The 21,845-nt window shown below is 40.1% G+C and overlaps 1 protein-coding gene across 5 annotated transcripts in view; it reads right to left on the reverse strand.

Annotated features, from left to right (window-relative positions):
• The window catches only part of PACSIN2 (protein kinase C and casein kinase substrate in neurons 2), a 53,883-nt gene extending 35,176 nt beyond the window's left edge, over positions 1-18,707 (reverse strand). For 3 of the 5 annotated variants that reach the window (XM_069003368.1, XM_069003367.1, XM_069003362.1), the window contains exon 1: positions 18,584-18,707. The gene's annotated coding sequence lies outside the window, so the exon portion shown is untranslated. Of the gene's footprint in view, positions 1-3,538; positions 3,626-18,066; positions 18,230-18,583 lie in introns of those variants that run through there. The other 2 variants (XM_069003363.1, XM_069003366.1) reach the window with 2 other exon arrangements.
• Positions 18,708-21,845: the final 3,138 nt, after the last annotated feature.

The following is a 21,845-nucleotide window of genomic DNA, read 5'->3' on the forward strand; positions in this document are numbered from 1 at the left end:
ACCCAGTAAAACAACAGACCACAACGTGCTCATGTTATACTTGATATAAACAGCACAGAGACATCACATTTCCACACAAAACTCCTTGGAGCTGAATGGATTACTCTCTAGTAAGCCAACCCAGCAATTTCCTAGGATAGCTCCTCAACACAAGTACCCTATAACACCAGAAATTATTTGCTAGCATAGCTTTTGCACAAGGGACAGCCAAAGCTAGCAAAGAACTGCACCCCAGGACTTGTACCCTACAGCAGAAATTAAAGGACCCCTTCCATAATTTTTGGCTTAGAGCAAAGCTGTGAAAAGGCTCTAAACAGTAGCTTCCATAATTACCAATTCTTTCTGCAGTCATTATCCCCTCACTGTCATAGCCCTGCTGACAAAAAGTGGGTCAAATCATCATGCAACATTCCTCAACCCTCAAAATACATTAAAGGGTAGTTCAGTATTTGGGGAAAACACTATCAATGTAAAAACTGCTAAGGAAGATAGCCTTACAACTTAAAAGCAACATTTTTGGGTGTGACAGTCATCAGATTATGCCCCATTTCATTAGTTTCATTTCTGGAACTGATACAAAATGTACAGACCTCTGCAGAATACAATTCATAAATGCAGAAAGAAAACAACCAGAGGCATATTTAACTTCAACTATCTTTCTTTACAGTAAGTTAAATAAGTAATTATTCATTTCGAAACAATAAAAGGTCTGTTCAAGTATTTCAAAATCAATGCTATACTGTAAAAGTACAAAAGAGCACGTGACTGTATTTCATATTGAAGATTAAATAAGATTAATTCAGATTTTAAAGCAAACTGAATGCAGCTTCTGAAGAACTATTAGGAGAGTTTAAATTGTTTGCTTGTGTTAAAGTTGGAGAGAAGGTTACTCAATACTCAGTTGCATTAACATGGTCACTAAAAAAAGAAACTCTTGAATTCTATTTAAACAGATTTTCAGCTCAGTGAATCTGAGCTAAACTTTAGCCAGGAATTCTCATGTTTCTAGGCAATTTAATTGAGTAATCTAGACAACATGAGCTTCTAAGTTAGTAGAATTAAACATTCCCTAAAAACATGTAATTATTTTTTGTAATACATATAATGAACTGGCTCCTTACCATGTACTAAACTCATTGGTCTAAGCCACCTGGAAGATCATTCTTAAATATTAGGATCAGAGATCATACTTTATGGCCTTCCCTGTATATGTAATTTGACAAGCAAAGGCAGAAGTGGGAGGGGTTGTTGGTTTTGATTTGTTTGGTTTTTTTTTTAAACATATACAGTACACTTAAACCTACTTTAATCCTAATGCAACTGAAAAACCTAGAGTTTTCAGTGTGCAAAACAAGGTGCTGCTTTAAAAGAGGCACATGAGATCCAGGTTAGGCAAGAGAGGAGGTGAAACCTTTGGTTTGCAAAGGTTTCACTAATCTTATTAAGGGTTTAGAAAAGAAAGCACAGCAGAGCAGCCTGTCTTCCTCATGATTTTCAGCGATCTGGATACATGTCACATGACCTCATACAGCTCTCAAACACACAAATCACTTAAATGTGGAATCCCTAAATGTAACAACGTGAAATGAATGCTTAAATTTGGCCAACTAACCTCAGAAAGAGTGGTCTTTTCTACCCTGCTCCTGCTTTTCAGGAAAAGGAAAGCTTTTTATGCCATTTTAAATTAATGCTTGACCAAAGTACAAGTAGGTCAGCCATCTACTCTGCAACCTAAATTGGACTGAAGTTCAAGGAAAGTGGAACAAGAGGCCCCATTAACTGACAGTTCTTGCATCACCATCGTGCTTTTGCAGTTAATAAAGCTGTGCCACCTCTGTGGAGCATTGAAACAGCAGCACGTAACCTGCACATGGGGAACAATCAGAAGACAGAAAAAAGAAAGGCAGACAATCCCAACCAAGCTCAATTTAGTGCTCTCTCAAGAGGAGAGTCTCAAAAACCCTCCTGCTGAAAATTCGAGACTAATATCAAATAGGACCAAAGCTGATCACAGTACTGAAAGAAAGTCTTAGTAAAAGCATCAATTACTCAACTGACTTTTTTCATCATATATACTGCTGAGTAACTTCACCATTTTAAATGGTTACACCATTCTCAAAACCAGAAACAATTCCTGCTGAAGGTACAATATTTTACCTTCTTTCTTTTTGAATTTAACTTAATTCATATGTCAGTGACCTCTACGCTCACCAAACAGCAGTATAACAGTTGTAACAGCTGAGAAAAGCAGGCACAAGTAGCTTCAGAATAAAGTGATCAAATTTCTTAAGCTATTTAGTTTACTGCAAATCATTCTACACATGATCATCAAACTGAAAAACTGCATTGTGTTAGACTCCAGAAAGCCTGGAGCCATTATATTCAATGCAACATCATCTTTTAAATGACGATATAATTCAATAGAATTCATTTTTGCATGATGCATAATAACATGAAGTAATCTGAATAGAATAAAGTTAGTATCATGGAATAAAATCGTTCTGGAATTACAACATCAAACTTGCACACACTCAAAAGGAACAGCTTAAGCTGGATTTCTAACATGTACTTTGTGCATAAACCATATATATAATGGTCTATTTGCACACAAACATATAAACCCAGCCACTAGAGTTATAGCCCAGAGCAATGGTTAACACACTGAGATCTTCAGCCATTTAATAAAAGCACTACCAGGGTCCACCTCCAAGGGATTTTACAACCTAGCAAGTGATCTTGTGCTTCTGAGTGCAGCTTGAATGTCTCACTAGATTCCATCCCACATTTGTCTCCCAAGGTTTGTGTCTGAGCTGACAGCTGGGATATCCCCACTCTCCTGTCCAAGGCCAGGGCAGGGTGACAACGAACATAGACAGAACTGTACCATGACACTGCAAGCAGGGCTCTGTGTCCCAGCTCACAATATCATCCCAGCCAGTGCTCTAGAATAGTTTGTGGTTACAGAAATGAGTCACCTGTCTACATATGACTGCCATTATAAAGCCGTATCTCCATATGGCTCACGAGTTAAGAGGCTGAGCAGCAAAGGAATCAAAAAAAGGATTAAATGGTTCAACAGCTGAAACAGCTGCATGATGAAAGCTTCAATTATGCAAAAATAACTTCAAAGTTTAACTGAAAATAAGATTTCTATTTCCCCAAGAATAAGAAAATCAAGTGATGTGCTTACTCAATGAATAATAAATTTCACATTTAACTGCCTTTATAATATGGTAGAATAAAATAGATATATAAGATTTTGAATAGATATATAGAAATATATATATAAGAAATACTGCAGAAAAAAACATTAGACAATAAAAAATACATGACAGAAATTGCACATCAAAAGATATTATTTATAATATTTTACAAGCAACACACGATACTTTTAATAATCACACTCTTTAACATCACAGTTCAAGCCAAGAGCATTTCAGGAGAGAACACCTGTGAAACTTAAGTAGAGACATTTTTCACTTCTGGTTCTGAAGGCTTAAAGCCTTAATATAAACACTATTGGAAAAATTAGGCCCACCTCTAGAAAGTCTCCTGAGCCCACAAAGCTAATGTCAGCTCCAGTAATAAAGAGGACCCACAGTAACTCCTCAATCATTTTAAGCTTTCTGGAGAAGGCCAGAAGTTTCTCTAACCCAGGAAGAGAATCCCTTCAGCAACTCCAGCCTCAAACTCAGTAACACTTGTTCCTAATAAAGGCAGCTGAACAGCTGAAGAGTCAGGGTCACAAGGAACCTTCACACAATCACATCAGGTCTCAGACCACAGCTGTTTAAAAGTTGTTTTGTCCTTACTCCTGAAGCTTAAGGGTACAGAGCACATGAAAGAACAATTTTCAAAAATATTTTTTAAATATACTTTGGAGTATTTACTAAGGTTATCTCAGAACAGGCAAAGTCATGTTTAAGACATATGTGCAATTTAAAAGGAGAACACTAAAAGCACAAAGAGATGGTGAGTCCAGCTGTATGGATTTTCTTGTCATTAAGTATTATTAACCTGTGGTACAAGTATCTGCAGGGTACACACACAAATACTCCTATAGCAGTTTCTTTCTTTCCTTTTGTGTTTAACTTGAAATTCAGTTTATATTGAAAAAACTTATGCAACTGTCCACATCTGAAAGATAAAACAGCTGCTTCACTGATGCAAAATATCTAGTTGATGCATCAGTCACCCAAAATTATGAAAACAGATAATACACTTAAAAAACAGTTCTAATTTACCACATCTAAAAATAGCATTAGTGAAGAATGTGCTATATAGAGTATTCAAGAGCTTAATAACCTTGATTCATTAGACAACACATATTTATTCTCTACCTTGTTATTTATGAAACTGAAAATGCAATGTCCAACTCTTGGCACTTTATTATCTACTTTGTCATACTATCTTTAAAAGCCTGTAGCCATAATTCCAGCTGAAAATGCCAATTTTAAACCAAAGAAGGCTAATGTTTACTGACCCTGTCATGGACCAGTGACACTTTAGCATTGGAAATTCTGCTCATTTGAGTCTGACAATTGATGATCTAGTTAACTGTGACAGAGGACAGTCTACCAGAATTTGTTTTCATCAGGAAAAAAAAATGCATTACTTTTCAGTTCCACAGAAGATAAAAGTTAGATCTGTTTCTATTTTTAATGCCAGATTTTAACTGGGAAAAGATGAGGGTTATAGTGAGGGTCACAAGATCCTAAAAACAAGTCCTGGGAGCAGACGAGGCTGGATTACACAGTGTCTCTTCAAAGAGTGATCAACAGCCACACTTTCCTAGAGTAATCAGATCCCATAAGAAATACTTCAGCTGAGTATTTGTCGAGTTACAAGGATCACAGAACCATGCAACAGCCTGACCTCTCTAGTCCAGTCTTTCACAGCAAAGGGAGCCTTGCTGAGATTATCTAGCACCCTATCCAGTCACAAAGTCTTCTGTGATGGGGACTCTACAATCAATTATCTACCAATTCACAAGACATCATGCATCTTCTGAAAGACAAAAACTGCAGTGCCATTCTCATGGCCAGTTACATTTCATTGGCTTCTTTACCTTCTGCACACACACAATTGTTGTCCACTTTTTTTCTTATGCTGAAGTACAAGGCTACACAGTTGAATCTTGCAGCCAAAGCCATCCACTAATCCTTTAACTAAGAATACTAACACCTGAAGAAAAATTTCATGGTATTGGTACAACACAAAGTTTACATTATACTTAATCCATGTAATGACACAGGTTTTTCACTATGGTCCATTTTGCATGACATAAATTGCAGGTACTCAAGTAACTAAGCCTGAAAAAACATTCATTTGGTACACCCATGTTCAACAATTAGTCTTTGTCCTGGGCATGGTACCTCCTGGTATAATCTGCTCCTTATCATTTGAACATATTTTTATTGTAACATCCACTGGCATGAGATAAAGCTCTAAATCCAAACTACTTCTGACTTGCATTTCTACCACTGGTACCAAAAACTCCTTTCAAAGGAAGGCAGCTATTCTTTCAGAAATATTTGTTTGTCTATTCTTATTGATACACAAACTGAAGAATTTTAATGACACCAAACCAGTCTAGCCAACATTTTGTTAGAACTAGCATCCACCTGCAGTTCAGTTTCAAGAACTTTTTGTAAAAGAAGATATAGTAGCTGCCACACAAATCTTCTGTTGGTCTTCCATCTGAGGCTCTCAATAATGATGCCTGGTACTAACTGGAACAATTTAGAACTTCAGTGTGTTATGTAATATCAGAAGAGTTCTAAGGTTTTTTCAAAATTCTCCCTGGATGCTTGTACGAGAATATGTGAACTGTATCCCTGCAATGTTCACCAAACAAAGAAGTTTCTAAAGATAGCCCTTTCAACCTAAAAATAGTGCAGCAATAAAGAAGGCCATTTGAACAGGTTTAGTACTGGCTCACAGCTGTGACTAAGTCCTAGCAAAATTAACATTGAAATTACTTTTACTAACTCCCCAGGGCTCCAATTGACAATCAAAATGCATCACCACTGTCCATTTCCTTGTGTTTGGAAAGGTGAAAGTCAACGGAAGGCAGCACCAACACAGGTTGAAAAAAGGTCCTCCTAATGTCACTGATACGAAGTAATCAGGACACAATGATATAGAAAGGGTTCTTTTAGCTATGCAAAAAGCTTCTGGCTCAAGGGATCCAATATATCCAAGTAAAAAGCCAGCACTTTTGCCTATAAATTAAAGGCACTGAAAGCTTATCCAAATTTAAAAAACATTTAAACTCACATTTTACAGTCCTCTAGTTGGGACATTTCAACAGTAATATTCCAGAATATATTCAATGATTTCAGAATTTGGAGGCAAGTCACTACTGTAAGGCTTATTCAGCTTAACACGGATAACCAGTAATTCTGCATGAAGTTCTAAATTCTAGACAAAACCAGAAGAAATCAAGTAACAGATTGCTAAATGAATTTTCAAAAACCTAACTTCTTGCTTGAATATTTAAGTTTCAGCAGGCTAGCTTTAGACAAAACTTGAAGCTGTTGCATTTTCATTTTGACACATATATGCCAAATCCCTACTTGTACTTGTCTTTCACCTGAGATGATGACTTTTTTTTTCCCCCCCTTAGGACAGAAAAACAACTGTGAAAGAAGATATAAAAACATCTTTTAAAGCTTATATAGTTGGACTTCCTGCAGCCCTTTCAGTATTCACAGCTACAGAAATTCTAACATAAAAGCTTAGGTGCAATATGCTATTCTTTGCACATTCCAATAATTCTCATGAGCCGCTTCAGCTGCATAACTGGAGAAAGTAGCTCAAATTTAATTCATTCTGGGAAGCAATGCAGAGATTCCTGGAGGATTGCAACAACAGTTGACAAAGCAATTTAACAAGAGCTGTAAGTTCTACATTGCTTATTTCTCCCCACTTGCAGGGTTGAACACTGCACAAGTTAATTGCTATTGCATTACAAAGAGTGTTTCACAAGATTTTCATAAAAGCTTTTTTTTCTGAAATGAGATTACATAACTTTGTTCTCTAACTATTCAATGCAATTTAAAAAATGGAAGGGTTTGTGTGATACATTTTTCCTTGGCAAATTCAAAATATATTTTGAGAAGCATGTTTATAAAACCTTCAGCTTTAAAGATCTAATTTGTACAACAGATTTTGATGGTATTTCTCCTACCTAATAAATTGTGTTCCAGTGAGTATGCTAGCTAAATTAGATACTTTACATATCCCTGAAAACTGAAAAAACCAAACACACTATAAACTTCAAACCTGAAATACTAACATCATTCACAACTCAGACAAATCACATCAAAAGATATTACACTGGGACAGCAGTACTCACTCAGAGAATGTAGTATTTGATCCATATGTATGAAATAATCCATACGTGAAATAAATACCACAAGTGCAAAAAATAAAACCCATAAAGGGTGCCCAATGAAAATACCTTCGGAGGTACTTGAAAACATCAAAACCTGTTCATCTCTTTCCTGCTATGCAATAAGGTCTCTTTGCAGTGGCATAAAAGCTGCTCAAATTATTACTGTAAAACTAGTAATTTTGTTCACAACACATTAATTACATGCTAAATTTAGCACTACTTTTCCTTAATTACACAAAATGTTTCTGCAATACCTAACAACAAGTAGACACAAAGGTGCTTCCTATCCAGCCTCTTTGGCAAGAAAGGGGAGGAGGGATAAAGGAGAGATCTCCAATCACAATTTTAGTTTCTGTACAGGACTAATAAAAAATCCCAGCTGAGTGGATCTCTGTGTAGAAAGAAAACATCATCATATTTTATCAGACTGATCAAAGTCTAAAGCAAAGAACCTATAGGTTATCTTGCAGAACCCCAAATAAATTCAGAATCGCTGTATGATACTTGTTTTATCTGTGCTCATCAGTTACTGAACTGCTTGGTACTGACCTGACAATGATTAACATTGCACAGCACAGATTTTACTCATGACACCCATACCACTCACAGGATGTACATTCTACCAGAAACTATGATAGTTTATGCTAAACCAAATGCTAAAAATACAGTAACTTGATACAGACTCAACCCACATGTTGCTCTCTGATATAGGGATACAACAAGCCAAAGCAGAAGCAGCTGCTTAATATGCTACTTTGGACAAAGGATTTCTTAGCCAAATTCAAACCAATTTTAAGATCAAATCTCATTTCAAATAAATTTTAAGGTTCACCTACAGATCCTTTAAAACTACACGGATTGTCCTTTAATCTCCTCAAATTTGTGCATATAAACATAAATAATAAATTTGGTCCTAGCTCAATGAACAGACAAGACATTCATGATATCCCAGGCACCTTTCCCAGTGCAGACAACAATTAAACAAAGAAAACCACAAAATTTCTGCAATACTGCTCTAAGATGTTCTCTGCTAGCCAATCTAAGCACCTGCTTAAAAAAAAATAAATCTGCTGGAATAGTAGTTCACTGAGAATAGCCAAGAAAGCAGATTGGACAGTACTGTAGTACAAAAGTAACAGGAATCCCACTAAATCTACTTCTCGAATTCTAATAATTCTTAAAAAAACGCAAAACCAACCAACCAATCAACCGAAAAAACCCAAACCCAAACAAAAAACCCAAATGAACAAAAAAACCTCACAAAACCAAGAAGAACAAAGAACAAACACCCAAAAAGCCAAACCCAAAGAGGTTTCAATAAGGTAGGCAAGCAGTTTTTCTATTTCAGTCTAGGAAACTACAACAATGGCATGGGTTTTTTGTACACCTAGATTTTACCCTGGGAGAAAGGAAAAAAAAAAGGAAAGAAGATACTAACATTATAAAAACACACTTGATTCTTTCCACAAAATTGCATCAATTTTGGAAATTAAGTATCGAATTGAAATTTAAAGCTACTTCTTCAAAACTTGGTTTAACAATAATGTGCTAACAGATTAATCTAAATCATCTGCTAGGAGTTTCAAAACAATTATTTAGCATTCACTTTTTTTTTCTACAAATACTGTATTTCATTACATAAGAATAAAATATCAGCTTTAAACCTTAGCAACACCTACATTATTTACAAGTGAATATTTTGAAGGTAAAAAGGCAAGGACTTTTGACTCCTTTCTACTTGGAACTTGTTTAAGCTGAAAAAGTATTTCAATTGTCTTCTGGTACTTCCACTCCAAAATATTTTAAGCAAAAAAATCAAGAAAACACCAGCAAGTTGACCATAAAATTTATTAATTTAATATCACTTAATACTTATTCTCTATTCATCCATGCATTTAAAATTGGTAAAAATCAAGAAACAAGTTCGTCTCCAATTCCCTTAACTATGGACAGTGTAAGGGTAGAGTCTGAGTGAAGATGTCACATCTTTCTCAGTTGTGTTTCAGCAGCTCAGGTAGCACAGCTTCAGCTGCCAGGGCAAACAATGATGCTGCATTTATATCCATTCCATTTTCCTTACTTTATTACATCCAACCATCTTTGGCATACATCTGATTATAAAAGCACTTATGCAGAGACTTGTTTACATTCAACATTCACTTTACAGGTCAACTTTATAGAAATTATTCACTGTTCTGCATCGCTCAGTACGTAGTCTGATCGCTTTGTTATGGCATAAATTCATTCCACTGACAGTGACTGATCTTGTTTGTGCCGCATCCCCAGTCATCCCTCCTGACCCATTCCTATGCCATTGATTCTGTTTGGGAAATCAGGTGCTAAGCTTTATCCAGCTGAAAATGACTCTGCAAAAATAAAAGGTTTCTTGCTGAACCAGAGAACCAACCCCAGACACAGCACAGCCAGATAAACATGACCACCACGGAACACATAGCAAGAACAAATAGCTGAGCACCACCAAAAAAACCCTGATTTCCTGTTTTAGTCACAACACAGACTATTGCTTGTTTTGAAGTAACTTATCACTGGAGTAAAGTAGCAACAAACTTTGGAGCCAGTTTAACAAGCACCAAGATGTTATGCTAACACAAAGAATGGGCAAGTACACAGACCACACACAAGATACCCTTCAGAAAAAGGCTGACACCCTGAAAGAAAGGCAAAAAGATCTTTTCATTGCTTATGTGTAAGCAGTAGGCATACAAGTAAGAGATTATATTATTGCCTTTGGGAACATAAATCAAGCCCATTTTATAACACTGAAACTTCACTGTACATGTCACACAACTGAAGAGTTTGTACGTGGTTACGTAGGGAGAGAGGATTGGTCAAGAAACGAGTGGTGACACTTCAGCAATAATGTTCATTACTCACTTGAAGTATTAGCAACTTTAAAGAACATTTAACACTCCACAGACATTCTGCACCACATGAGCACTAAGTGGTATCTACCAGAGGCCACTAATGCACACTAAACAACACAGCACACACAGCTCCCTCTGCAACAAGCTGCTGTGGGAAGGAGAATGCCACATTATTGTGGGGCCCTTTGGTCCCATCCATGTATGTTCCATGTTTCACCTTCCCAACTCCAAATTTGTATGGGATTTATAGATGACAATATCCTAACTCAAACAGCACACTGCATTCACCACAAAGGAACACCATACATCCATACCTCAAAAGAGAATGGATGACAGAACTAGAAGTGACTACCTGTCCTGAGAAGCTCAGCTTTGGCAATCTGATAAAATAATATTACTTCAGTATTATTTTAATAGTACTATACCATCCAAGATTAACAGGGAATCACATAAGACTTTTTAATAGCCACATTTGCCCCAAAGCCACATTTGAAGAAAACCACATAACCTACAGAAATACCTCTAGGTGAAGTGGAAAAGAGGGGATGTTCACAGTAACAAATATAACAAAAGCTAGAAATGACAAAAGATAGAAGAAGGAACACAGAAATAGTTGTATTGGTAGACTGCAAATATATTTAAAGCTCCTTTATTATCCTTACTGTAACAACCTTTGCAACAATGCTATTACTCACTTTAATGTAGAACAGAGGCAGAAGATCTATGAATACTGACAATTTGAGTGATATGATTATTAGCCCTCAAACTAGAAACTAAAAGGACTTAGGAGCCCAAACCAGCTTTTGTTCAAGAATTTAAAAATATCATTTGGGATGCTCTAGCATGCTCAGCACGCAGAAAAACCCTAACAATGCCCGGGCACTCCCTCCTTCACGCTCCTGAAGGGAGCCTTTCCCCCATCCCTGGAAAATGACCCGAGGTGGTACAGAATAACCTCCAGGTCCTGGCCATGCCCCTCCTGCCAGTTAAATTTTACTGCAAAATTTAACCCTGTCCTGGCCAGAACCAGGACAAGTCAAAATAGAAGAAGTAAGATTCCATCTGAGCATACCAAGTTGATAATTATTATTACAAAGTAAAAAGAAAAATACAATACAACCAAATTCTTAGCATCACCTTCTTTTTATGAGGACACCATCCTGAGTGATGGTGACTATGCTGAGGACTTAAGTTTCAACACAGCCCTGACCTTGCTTTCACAAGGTATTCTGATCAAGATGCAGAATAACACAAGCTCAGTCTGATGTTATGTTTATTTTAAGCCCTGAAAAGACAGAGTCAAGGAATATTACAAAACTGGATGTGTTCACCAAGCTACTGCTAAGCTCTTTACCATTATTACTGGTGACCTGGGAACAGATCAGGAATCATGACTGATCTAATGCCCAGACAATCTTTACAAAAGCCTGAGGAAATAGTAAATAAGACCAAAACCAGTGCTGACAAACCTATCTGGACTGTTTGCTTAAATGAGCACAACCTAAAGATCTGAATTTGCAAATTGCATTGGACTGTACCAAGACAAAGTTTAATTTCCCTATCTCATAAATATGAATATTTTAAGCATCACGTTTGAGGAATTCTGAAATGGAGTAGAACGCTCAGTTGAACGTGCTCAATGAATCATAGGATATAAATAAAGTATTATCTGACTATACATCAGAGAGATTACCCTGTTAGAGACAGCAGGACTAATTAGCTAACTGGGCACCTAATAGGGTTGTGGTAGACTATACAGCCTTTTTTTCTAAATGGGAAGCTTTCTTTGTGGCTCTATCAAATTCCAACAGGGATTCATTCACACAAGTCCTATGGAAGGTCTTTTTCAGAAAAGATCACATGATTACAAATGGCTCTTTCCTGGATTAAAATCTATTAATCATCCTTTTGCATTTCTTCTGCATGCTATTAGCACCTGGATAATCAACCTACTTAAACATTTTAAGAGAATTAAAATCTCTTTAATCAAATGATATCTTGAAATGTCTATAGAATGCTAATGCATGATCCACATACCAAAACTGCCTGTTCATTAAAGCCATCTCCAACACATGCTCCTGAGGATACAGCCAAATTTGCACCCCATGGAGGACCCCACGGTGCAGCCATTAAAGCCCAAGGGAGACTGTGACCCCATGGGAACCCCAGGCTGGAGCAGGCTCCTGGTAGGACCTGTGACCCCATGGAGAGAGGAGCTCAGGCTGGAACAGGTTTGCTGGCAGGACTTGTCACCCTGTGGGAGACCCACACTGGAGCAGGCTGGTCCTGAAGGACAGACCCCCTGGAAAGGACCCACACTGGTGCAGTTTGTGAAGAACTGCAGCCTGAGAGAAGGACTCATGCTGGAGAAGTTTGTGGAGAGCCATCTCCTATGGAAGGCACCCCATGATGGAGCAGATAAAAGAGCGTGAAGAGCAAAGAGCAGCTGAGATAAATGTGTGAGGAACTGACTGCAATCCCCATTCCCTGTCACCCAGTGCCACTCAGGCAGAAAAATCAGGAGTGAAGTTGAGCCTGTGAAAAAGGGAAGGATTGGTCAAAGGAGTTTTAAGATTTGGGTTTATTTCTCACTACCCTACTCTGATTTGATTGGCAGTAAGTTAAATTAATTTCCCTGCATCGAGTATGTTTTGCCCATGTTCATAACTGGGGTGTGATCTCTCCCTGTCCTTATCTCAACTTGTGAGTCTTTTGTTACAGTTTCTCTGCCCTGTCCAGATAAGGAGAGTGACAGAGTTGCTTGGTGGGCACCTGGCATCCAACCACGGTCATCTCACCATAGGCCATCAATGACACAGTAACAAAATACAACTTTTTTTCACTTAATTTTCCATTTAGGACTCTGCTTAAGACAGCGTGGAAGTGTGCTCTGGGAAGTGGCACTATGAATCAAACATTATTGGTTGATTATACTTTATCCATATGTGCTGGTTGTTACCACTTTCAGTTGCACAAGCTTTCAAAAATGACAAAAACCTCAACTCTCAGAGCCCTAAAATAACAGACAGTGAGATGGCAATACTCCCAGGTGTGGGTGTAATAGTTTCTAAGAATTTAATTGCCCAAAAGAGGAAGAGCTAGCCACTCAATTTATTTCTCTCTGTATCTGAATGACACTACACTGACAGCATTCTTTTATGAAGCTCTCTAACACACAAAAACTAAAGAAATGTTGTGTAAATGAAATGGTTACCCAGTTTCTCCTGTGTAAAACAGCGTCTTCACATTTTGGAATGGAACCATAACCTCATTCAACACAGCAAGAATTCAAGAACAATGTCATTCAGATGAATTCCCTCTAGAGCTTAAAGCAAGCTGATCAGCAGCTCCTACAAGTTAAGCACAATTCTATGCTGAGGAGATATCAGATGACTTTGAGTGGTTAGATTATTACAGGTAAATGAAAAAATTAGAGTTTTGAAGCTTTTATCTCTAACTATTAAGAGACAGAGAGAACCTGAAGACTTTGGAAGAAATGTTTTTAAGAATATTATTCAAAGACTGTGGAAGTAAGCATGCCTACAAGTTGATGTTGCATGCACGTGGTTCCATTAAATACACAGAGTTAATTTAACAGATCTGTACCTGTTTATTACCCATTTATCAGTTCTCCCAAAAAGAAAGCAGCATTGTTCCACTCAGCAAGGAGGTAGGTATCTGTCAAATAGCTAAGAAAGTCTCAATTAAGGGAGAGGATGAGAGACGTAGGTCAAACCAAAACCACGTCCCGTTTGTCCTATGACTCATGGCAGATTATTTATTGAAATCTGTACTTTACATTACCCCTTTAAAAAAGGGCACATTAAGCATATTCACCCTGCACTTTTTATTTAACCTATTAAGTCAGAAATTAGAAAAAAAACTACGCTCATTATATTCTTTGTCATATTATTTTAAAATTAATCAAGTGTGGCTGTGCATCTGCTATTGAGAACAACAGCAAAGAAAAAAATCTTATTTCAGTATTCAGCTACTATTACTATGCCACGTAAGAAGTTCTGTGCAAGTTGGTTTTGTAACCCAAAACCCTGGCTGTGAGATGCCAGGTACAAAAAACTCTGCTAGTCTTTTCAGAGCCCAGTCAACAACATTTTGTTGCTACAATCACTAGGTAGCAATACATTCACCTGGTATGTGGGAGAGATTAATGCACCCTCATACATGAAAGTCAGATTTGAGCCCTATTCCTGCTACTCATGCACAAAGACACAACAAAATAAGGCAGAAAGAATATCACACTTCTGTAACAAGAGACTTCATAATGAACAGCAGAGTAACACCAAGGTCAGCCAGTTTTAGTAGTCACAAACAACTTATTACTTTATATCAAAAGCTAAGAGCTTGCAAGTACATCAGGATATTAATCACAACGGGCATAAGAAGATACTTAGAACATACTTGTGAACTCCTCTGAGTTCACAGTGTCACTTAAAGTCTGAGTGGTGCCCATTTATGTTACAAGTTTATGTCAAAAGATTACATAAAATCCAGCCTTTTTGGTTTCAGTAAAACTCTTTCACAGAAATACTTCATAATACCATACAGAGTTCTCATTCTCACCATTTCTGCTGTTATACTGTAGTCTGGCTTGTTGTTCACTGCTCTAGGGTATGTGATAAAAGGCAAAGAAGGTTGTTTAAAAATTTTGGTCTACAGATGCCTTGGAATTAGTTCTTAAAGAAGAGTCCTACACAAGCAAAAAGAATTAACAATATGCACTAGCCCAAAGCCAAACAGTTCGATATACAGGTTTCCAATACTACCAACATATTTACAATACCTTGTGTAAGCCAGAACAGTTTTTAAATATTTGCATATTCTAAGAATTTGAAGCAAACCACCTTACTTAAAGCCCAAGAAACATTTTCTTTTTGCCTTGGAGCTGATTACTGTGCAGTGTTACAATAGCCATGTTCGTTCTACCCCTATTTACTAATTAGGGCTGGGAACTTCCTCAAATATTGACACATCCTGTCCACCAAGATCCACAGGACTCTAAGCAAGTGCACCAGTGGCTCAAGCAGAATCCCTCACACTCCAAGGAGCACTCATCAAGGCAGATTCTAGACCAACATCATTAGAGAAATTTGGATTATTCCCCTCCCCTAAGAAAAGCACCTTAAAGGATAACACATTAAGGAATAACATTCAAGTCTCGTGACAAATTGGACTATGGAGACTGCAAACCAACCCCAGAATACAGCAGCTGTTTTCCTGTCAACTCCAGCTTATTCTTCTCAACCCCAGTGAGCCAACCAGGCAGGTAACATTCATACTAAATACAGCATTCTATTCAACCACAGAACACTTAGCTTGGTTTATCTCAGCACAGTTACATCACTGTTTTATTCCCTACTTCTTTCTTTTCATCTCCTGGGAATAAGCCATCATTACATTAAGTCAAAAATCAGTAACTGAGTTTAGTTGAAAAGAACAGTGTCACCTGTTGAAGTTCTGGGGATTATTTCTGGAGGAGCTTGAATTAAATCCCATGTTACAAAGAAGTTGTTCATCTCACAGACTAGTCTTAAATTCAAGCATTAGATACTTCATTCCAGGTCCCAGGCAACAAGAAAGTCATTAAATCCTAGTATTTTTTTAAAAAGCAGAGATTCCAAGAACCAAAAAAGGCACTCATATATTACTTTATATGGATGTTTAAAAATACGTATTAAAAAACAAAACAACAACAACAAAAAAAACCAAGAAAAACCACCACCAACAAAAAACCCCACCAAAACAAAACCCACCTTCAATCTGCATCTACTGTTCTCCTGCTTTATTGTATGACAAGAGGCTGTTTTTCCAGGAGCTGCTACGTTAAGAAAACCAGGCACCAACTCAGAAACAGAAAGCTGCCTTTTAGCTACTTTGTATTACAACACAGATTTGTACAAGCACAGGCAACTTTTAACTGGCAGCACTGCTAAGCATTTCATCCAATTCCTGCAATAAGCACAGCATCTTCTTGGCCTGCATTTATAGGCATTCAACTCACAGTCACCTTCAAGCTCATTTTAACCACACACAGGGAAGCACAGAGCTGACATACGGACATCTTTAAGCACGTAGCTCACTCAGCTCTAGAGCTGGAAAAGGTGCCCATATGCTCCACAGACAGACCAGGGGAACAAAACTTCTCATGCCTGACCCTAAATCATCCAAACATGTCACCTGGTAAAAATAACAGGTTCACTGATTTTCAGACCAACATTCAAGTGACTCGTCAAAAGAAAAGAAAGCAGACATCTACCCACTAGATAAATATATCATCTAGGCATCTTCTGAAGGCACTGTTTAAAAACATTCATAGATGACAATGATCTAGACCACAGTCAAAAAGCCACTTTATTATGATGGTATTTCAAAGGCATAAAAAAGAAGAATTTGATCCAGATTTGTAAACTCCTTCCCGAAGGGAGTTTGGAGCACTTGAGCATAGAACAGCCATGGCAAGGTGGCACCTCCACACCTCTCCTGCTCACCACACTGAAGCTGTGGTGTATCAGAGATCAGGGATCTCTAAAATGATGCTGCACTGTGCTAAACAGACATGCTCCTTATGCTAATATGTGCTCCTGCTTCAGCTGATTCAGCCATAATTGGCAGAATATAACTACTATCTTTGAAGGCAAATTGCAAGTTTGAAAAAATATAATTTCAGGCAGGTACAGGTATAAAACAGCCAGCACATTAGCCCTTGGTAATAATAACAACTTTAATAGTAAAGAATGCAATTAACAAGTTTTGACCATCTGAAACACAGCTGGCAAACTCTTTTAGTTATTGCTCACCTTTAAGCAGAAATAAAAGTCATAATGTCATGTGTGCCCACCCTGCCCAAGAAAGCAACAAAGTGGTGCTTGTCTCATCGCAGACACATGAGAATGATCCTTTTGTTGCACTAAAATCAGAATAAAAACTCAGTTGCTTACATAACATAGCCTTCACTATGGCTATTGTAATAACGCACTACTACTGTTTTAACTTTTAAAAGCAGGGGAAAGGTTTTTGGCTTTAAAGAAGAGCCAAACAGATGCTGGCATTAAATCCAAATTAGCAGAAGGGAATCCCTCACCCACTCCCCAATAGCAAGAGAAAACAGTCTCATGGCAGCCTTTTAAGCAGGAGGTCGTAGAGCACAACAGAAACGAAAGTGCATAGCATATCCAAGGCTCATTTCTTACCCAAATCTGGATCAAATGATCAAACTTACACAAACAGGTACAGGAAACATGAGCAGTGGTGTACTAGTTTTAAATTATCCTAGTTAATCTACGATTTTAATCAAGTAATCCAAGCGTTTAAAACTGCAAGACTGCATTTAGTTTTCAAACTGTTCAGTTTGCAAAGGACAGCGTACGCCACTTGCGTCTTTCTGGCTTCCTTTACTGCTCAGGCAAAAGGATGACGGCTCAGAAGACTGAATCTATCAGCTTCTGAGTCACTCCAAGCAGAGACAGCTGAGAAAGACAGATACAGCAAGCCAGGCAGACACTGTACACATCCTGTTCTTCCCTAACCAGGTAGCCTCAATGCACATAAAGAGATGTCTGTCTCTCACACAGAAGTTTCGGTCTAGGAGATGAGGAGATTCTTTCCACAGGCCAAAAAAGGGAAAGTCAAGACAGAAGGCAGCAACGGCAAGACCAAGAAGCTTGACTGAGCTGGGTCATAACCGGTACTCAGGAGGCCCTGAGCAGTTTAAACCCTCACTCGCCCCCGCAGAAACACCTCCTCCCACCAAACCAGCATCCTTACCTGCCATCATCCGGGGCGCCGGGATTTCAAAGCCGGGAGGAAAAACCCAGCTGCTCAAGTTTAGGACTCCATCCTTGCTTTCTTTTCCTCCCCTCTCCAAACCAAAGCGGTCACCACCACCGAGTGGGTCACTAAACTTCCCCGAGCAGGGAGCTCTCCCCTCCTACAGGAACCGAGCCAGTGTCGTCATCCCTCGCAAGCCCCAGCCCTGCCCTTCCCCTGGCGCCGTGCAAGGAGAGCTTCACCTTCCCCGCGCCCGCCGCAGCGGCAGCCCCGGAGCGCCGGCGGGGTGGGCGGCCCGCATCCAGCGGGGTCCCTGGGGGTGTTCTCCCGGCCCGGCCCGGCCCGGCCCCAGCACGGGCAGCGGCACCGGCCCGGTGCGGCAGCGGCACCAGCGGCTCCCCCCTCCCGGACCCACCGCCCGCCATTGCCCAACGGCTCCGACGGGGATCCCAACCCGGCCTCCAGCTCGAGCCTCTCCCGAAGGCAGGGCCCCGGAGCGCGGCGCAGCCCTCACCTGCAGCGCCGGGACCTGCCTGTCGCCCGTGCCCGGCGGGGTTGGGGGGTGACGAGACGGCGAGAGCGCGGCGGAACCGACCCGACCCCTGCGCTCCGCTCAGCGCCGCCACTGCGGCCGCCGCCCCCGCCCGCCCCCTGGCGCCCGCCCAGCCGCCTGCCCATTGGCTGAGAGCGCGGGCAAGCTCCCGCCCCGCCACCGCCTATTGGCTCTCCGCGGCTGCCAATCAACGCCGCTTCCTAGTCGGGGGCGGTGAGGGGTGGTGCGCGCGCCCGCGGCCGGAGCGCGCTCCTCGGCGGCCGTCGGGGACACCTGGAGCCGCGCGGCCCCGGCCCCGGCCCGGGGTCACCCCGGGGAGCCCCGACCGCCCCCGGCTCGGGGGGTTCCGACCGCCCCCGGCTCGGGGGGTTCCGACCACCCCGGCCTCGGCCCGAGCTCAGCCCGGGGGCTCCGGCCACCGCGTGGGCAGCGGCTGCCCGGCCCGCCCGGCCGCAGCGTGAGCCAGGTATACGAGCGTAGGAAACCGTGACAGGAGCACTGCGGAACGTGGCAGGGCGCGGCGAGTCTAACACGGCGTCCGTGTCCCGTTTCCACTGCGGGGCACCGTGAATAAGCAGATGTTATTTCCCCGAAGCGAAATGTGAGCCAAGTTGACAGATCCCGGGAAGCGTCGGGGACTTTTCCGCGCCCGGCAGCGGTGCAGGCGCTGAAGCCGCTCCGCACAGCGCGGTGCGCTCCGCCGGCACCGGGAGCGCCCGCTCGGGCTGGGCTGGGCTGGGCTCGCAGCTGCCCCGGGCACGGGCTCAAGGACGGGGCCACCTCTGACACGGCACTGCTGGTTTGGTTACACCGCTGTCCGCGGAGCTACGCCGTTCTCGCCCAGTATCAGAACTGGTACTCCCGCCTTCGCCTATCTTTCGGATTTGTTTTAGACAGAAGACTATTTCAAGTTCCAAGCAGCAGCCACGACGGTGACCTTCCTTCGTCCCCTCAGCGTTTGCCTTCTCTGCCACTAGTTTCTGCATTTCCCTCCCATCTGCCCTTCTCATCACTGCTGTGCTTCCAGCGCTGTCCCCAGGGACAGCCTGGTTTGAGGGCAGCAGGAGCTCTGGATCACTGGGTAGGGCTGCAAAACAGTCCTAAGAGTGCTTTCCTCTTGGCCATGTTTCTTATGCAAGTCCGCATACAATCAGATAGACGCCAAGTCTTCCTGTACTCCTTCACTCAGTCTGTGACTCATTAACTTAAGTTCACTTAGATTAGTTCGGTAGGATTTTAAGACCATAGCACTGACATAAAATTTATCTTCTGCATGTCCTTGACAAATGGATTTGAACTAACTGCTATTAACAGTACTGTGAAATTTGGTCAGGTTGGTAAGCTTCCTGAGATTGAAAGTGATTCCTCCCTTCCCTACTCTCCTTTTCTTCACTCTCCTGTGTTGAAAGTTAACAGCACACGTTTGAGGAGAAATCTTGTAAGTTGTTTCTTACACTTCTGACCAGAGCTGCACTTTAGTTTTCTACAGTCTCTCTCATTAAATGAGAGATCAAGCTTTCTTTACAGAACACTACAAGGGACATATAGAATCATAAAGACAGCACTTTCTGTAAGGAATTAAGCTTCCGTTTTGCCTGGAGCATTGTCGAAGCTGGAAATTCTCCGTGCCAGAACACTTAAGACTTTTTTCAATCTAACATCAAAACAGTCATTCATCTCTTTGTTTGGTCAAATAATGCTCAAACTTGTTCAAAGATGGAAGAAACAGAACAGGAATTCAGCATAAATCATAGCACTCCCCGGTAGAACAGAGTTCATACTGCGAGGAAAGGGAATTCCAGTTTGGCAGAGGACAGAACCTGCAGCCTGGGCTAGACTGACACAGAAAATCCCCAACTATTTCACACGGAGTTCATTGAATACAACCACCTTGTGCCCCAAACGGAGTGCTGATTGCATCTGTGCTACTGCCTGTGAAAATCAGGGCCCACATTCTTATTTTAGGCCAGTTTGGGGACAGTTAATGTAAAAGGAGCAAGAAATGTGTCTTCAGTCCCGAGTCTGGTGGCACAAACTGTCAGACAGTCTTTTAACAATGAAGAAAATATTCTTCAAATCAGCTATTCCCATGCATTTACTTTGGGAGGCTGATGTACTGCTTATACATTATATATATATATATAACATATAATTATATATATTACATTATAATATGTGGATGGAAATGGTATACAATTTATTACTCTATTTACATATATTTTACTGTATTTCCATATATACACTTACTATACTTTTTATATATATAAAACCTATCATACACACACAACACACACATAGAGGTACAATAAATTTAGCCCTTGTGCCACAGTGTAAAGGCAGTGTGTTATTTTGGGAGTCATCTTCATATGGAATTTGAACTGGTTCCAGCTTCCAAGGGAATGGAGATTGATCAGAAATGAGGAATTTACACAACATTTTTGTACAAACAACTAAACTCAGATTTTAGTACAACTTGAGAAATGACAATTTTGTTTTTCAATGTTTCACTTAAACATCTTTATAATTCACCTAACATCCTTATAACTGCTATGAAACATATTTATAAATGCTATGAAATGATAATTTTGAAGATAAAAAAAGTAAAGGCAGGACTATTAGTTGGAAAAAAGAAAGTTTCCCAAAAGGCAATTTTTATGAACATCTTAATTTAATATTTTGAGGTTTCTCAAGATACCACTTTAGGGAACAGTACTTTCAAGCTGCTGATATTCTTTTCTGCTTGCAAGATGTTTTCTATCCTTTTGACACTTTGATGAAAAATGCCTGGACACCTTTGGAAGCCAGTAAGACAATAACTTAACAGAGTTTTAAAAATACATTTAAAACTGTCGCGTTTTTACCCCATTCCAAGTGTAGCATTTAAAACTATTTGGAAGCAACATTATTAGAGTCACCTTAGTGTACTTTTGGAATCAACACTATTGCTCTTCCCATGAAGAAAGCAGAATTTGTCTGCACTGGGGTTAATACACATACAGGTACAGTAATTTGACTTCATTACTTCTAGTAACACAGTTTAATGTATGTATAAATATATACAGGGTTTGAGGCTACATGCACTGCATAAATACATACATATATGCACTCAAAAAACTGCTTGGGGAAATATACCTCAGTGGATAATAAAGTACTATTTCTTTCAATGTATAAAATGTAAATGAGCTTTATGTATATTCAAAGATTAAGTTTTTCTTGTAGTGAA

This window comes from Aphelocoma coerulescens, chromosome 1A (genome assembly GCF_041296385.1).
Source record: "Aphelocoma coerulescens isolate FSJ_1873_10779 chromosome 1A, UR_Acoe_1.0, whole genome shotgun sequence".
Lineage (NCBI taxonomy): Eukaryota > Metazoa > Chordata > Aves > Passeriformes > Corvidae > Aphelocoma > Aphelocoma coerulescens.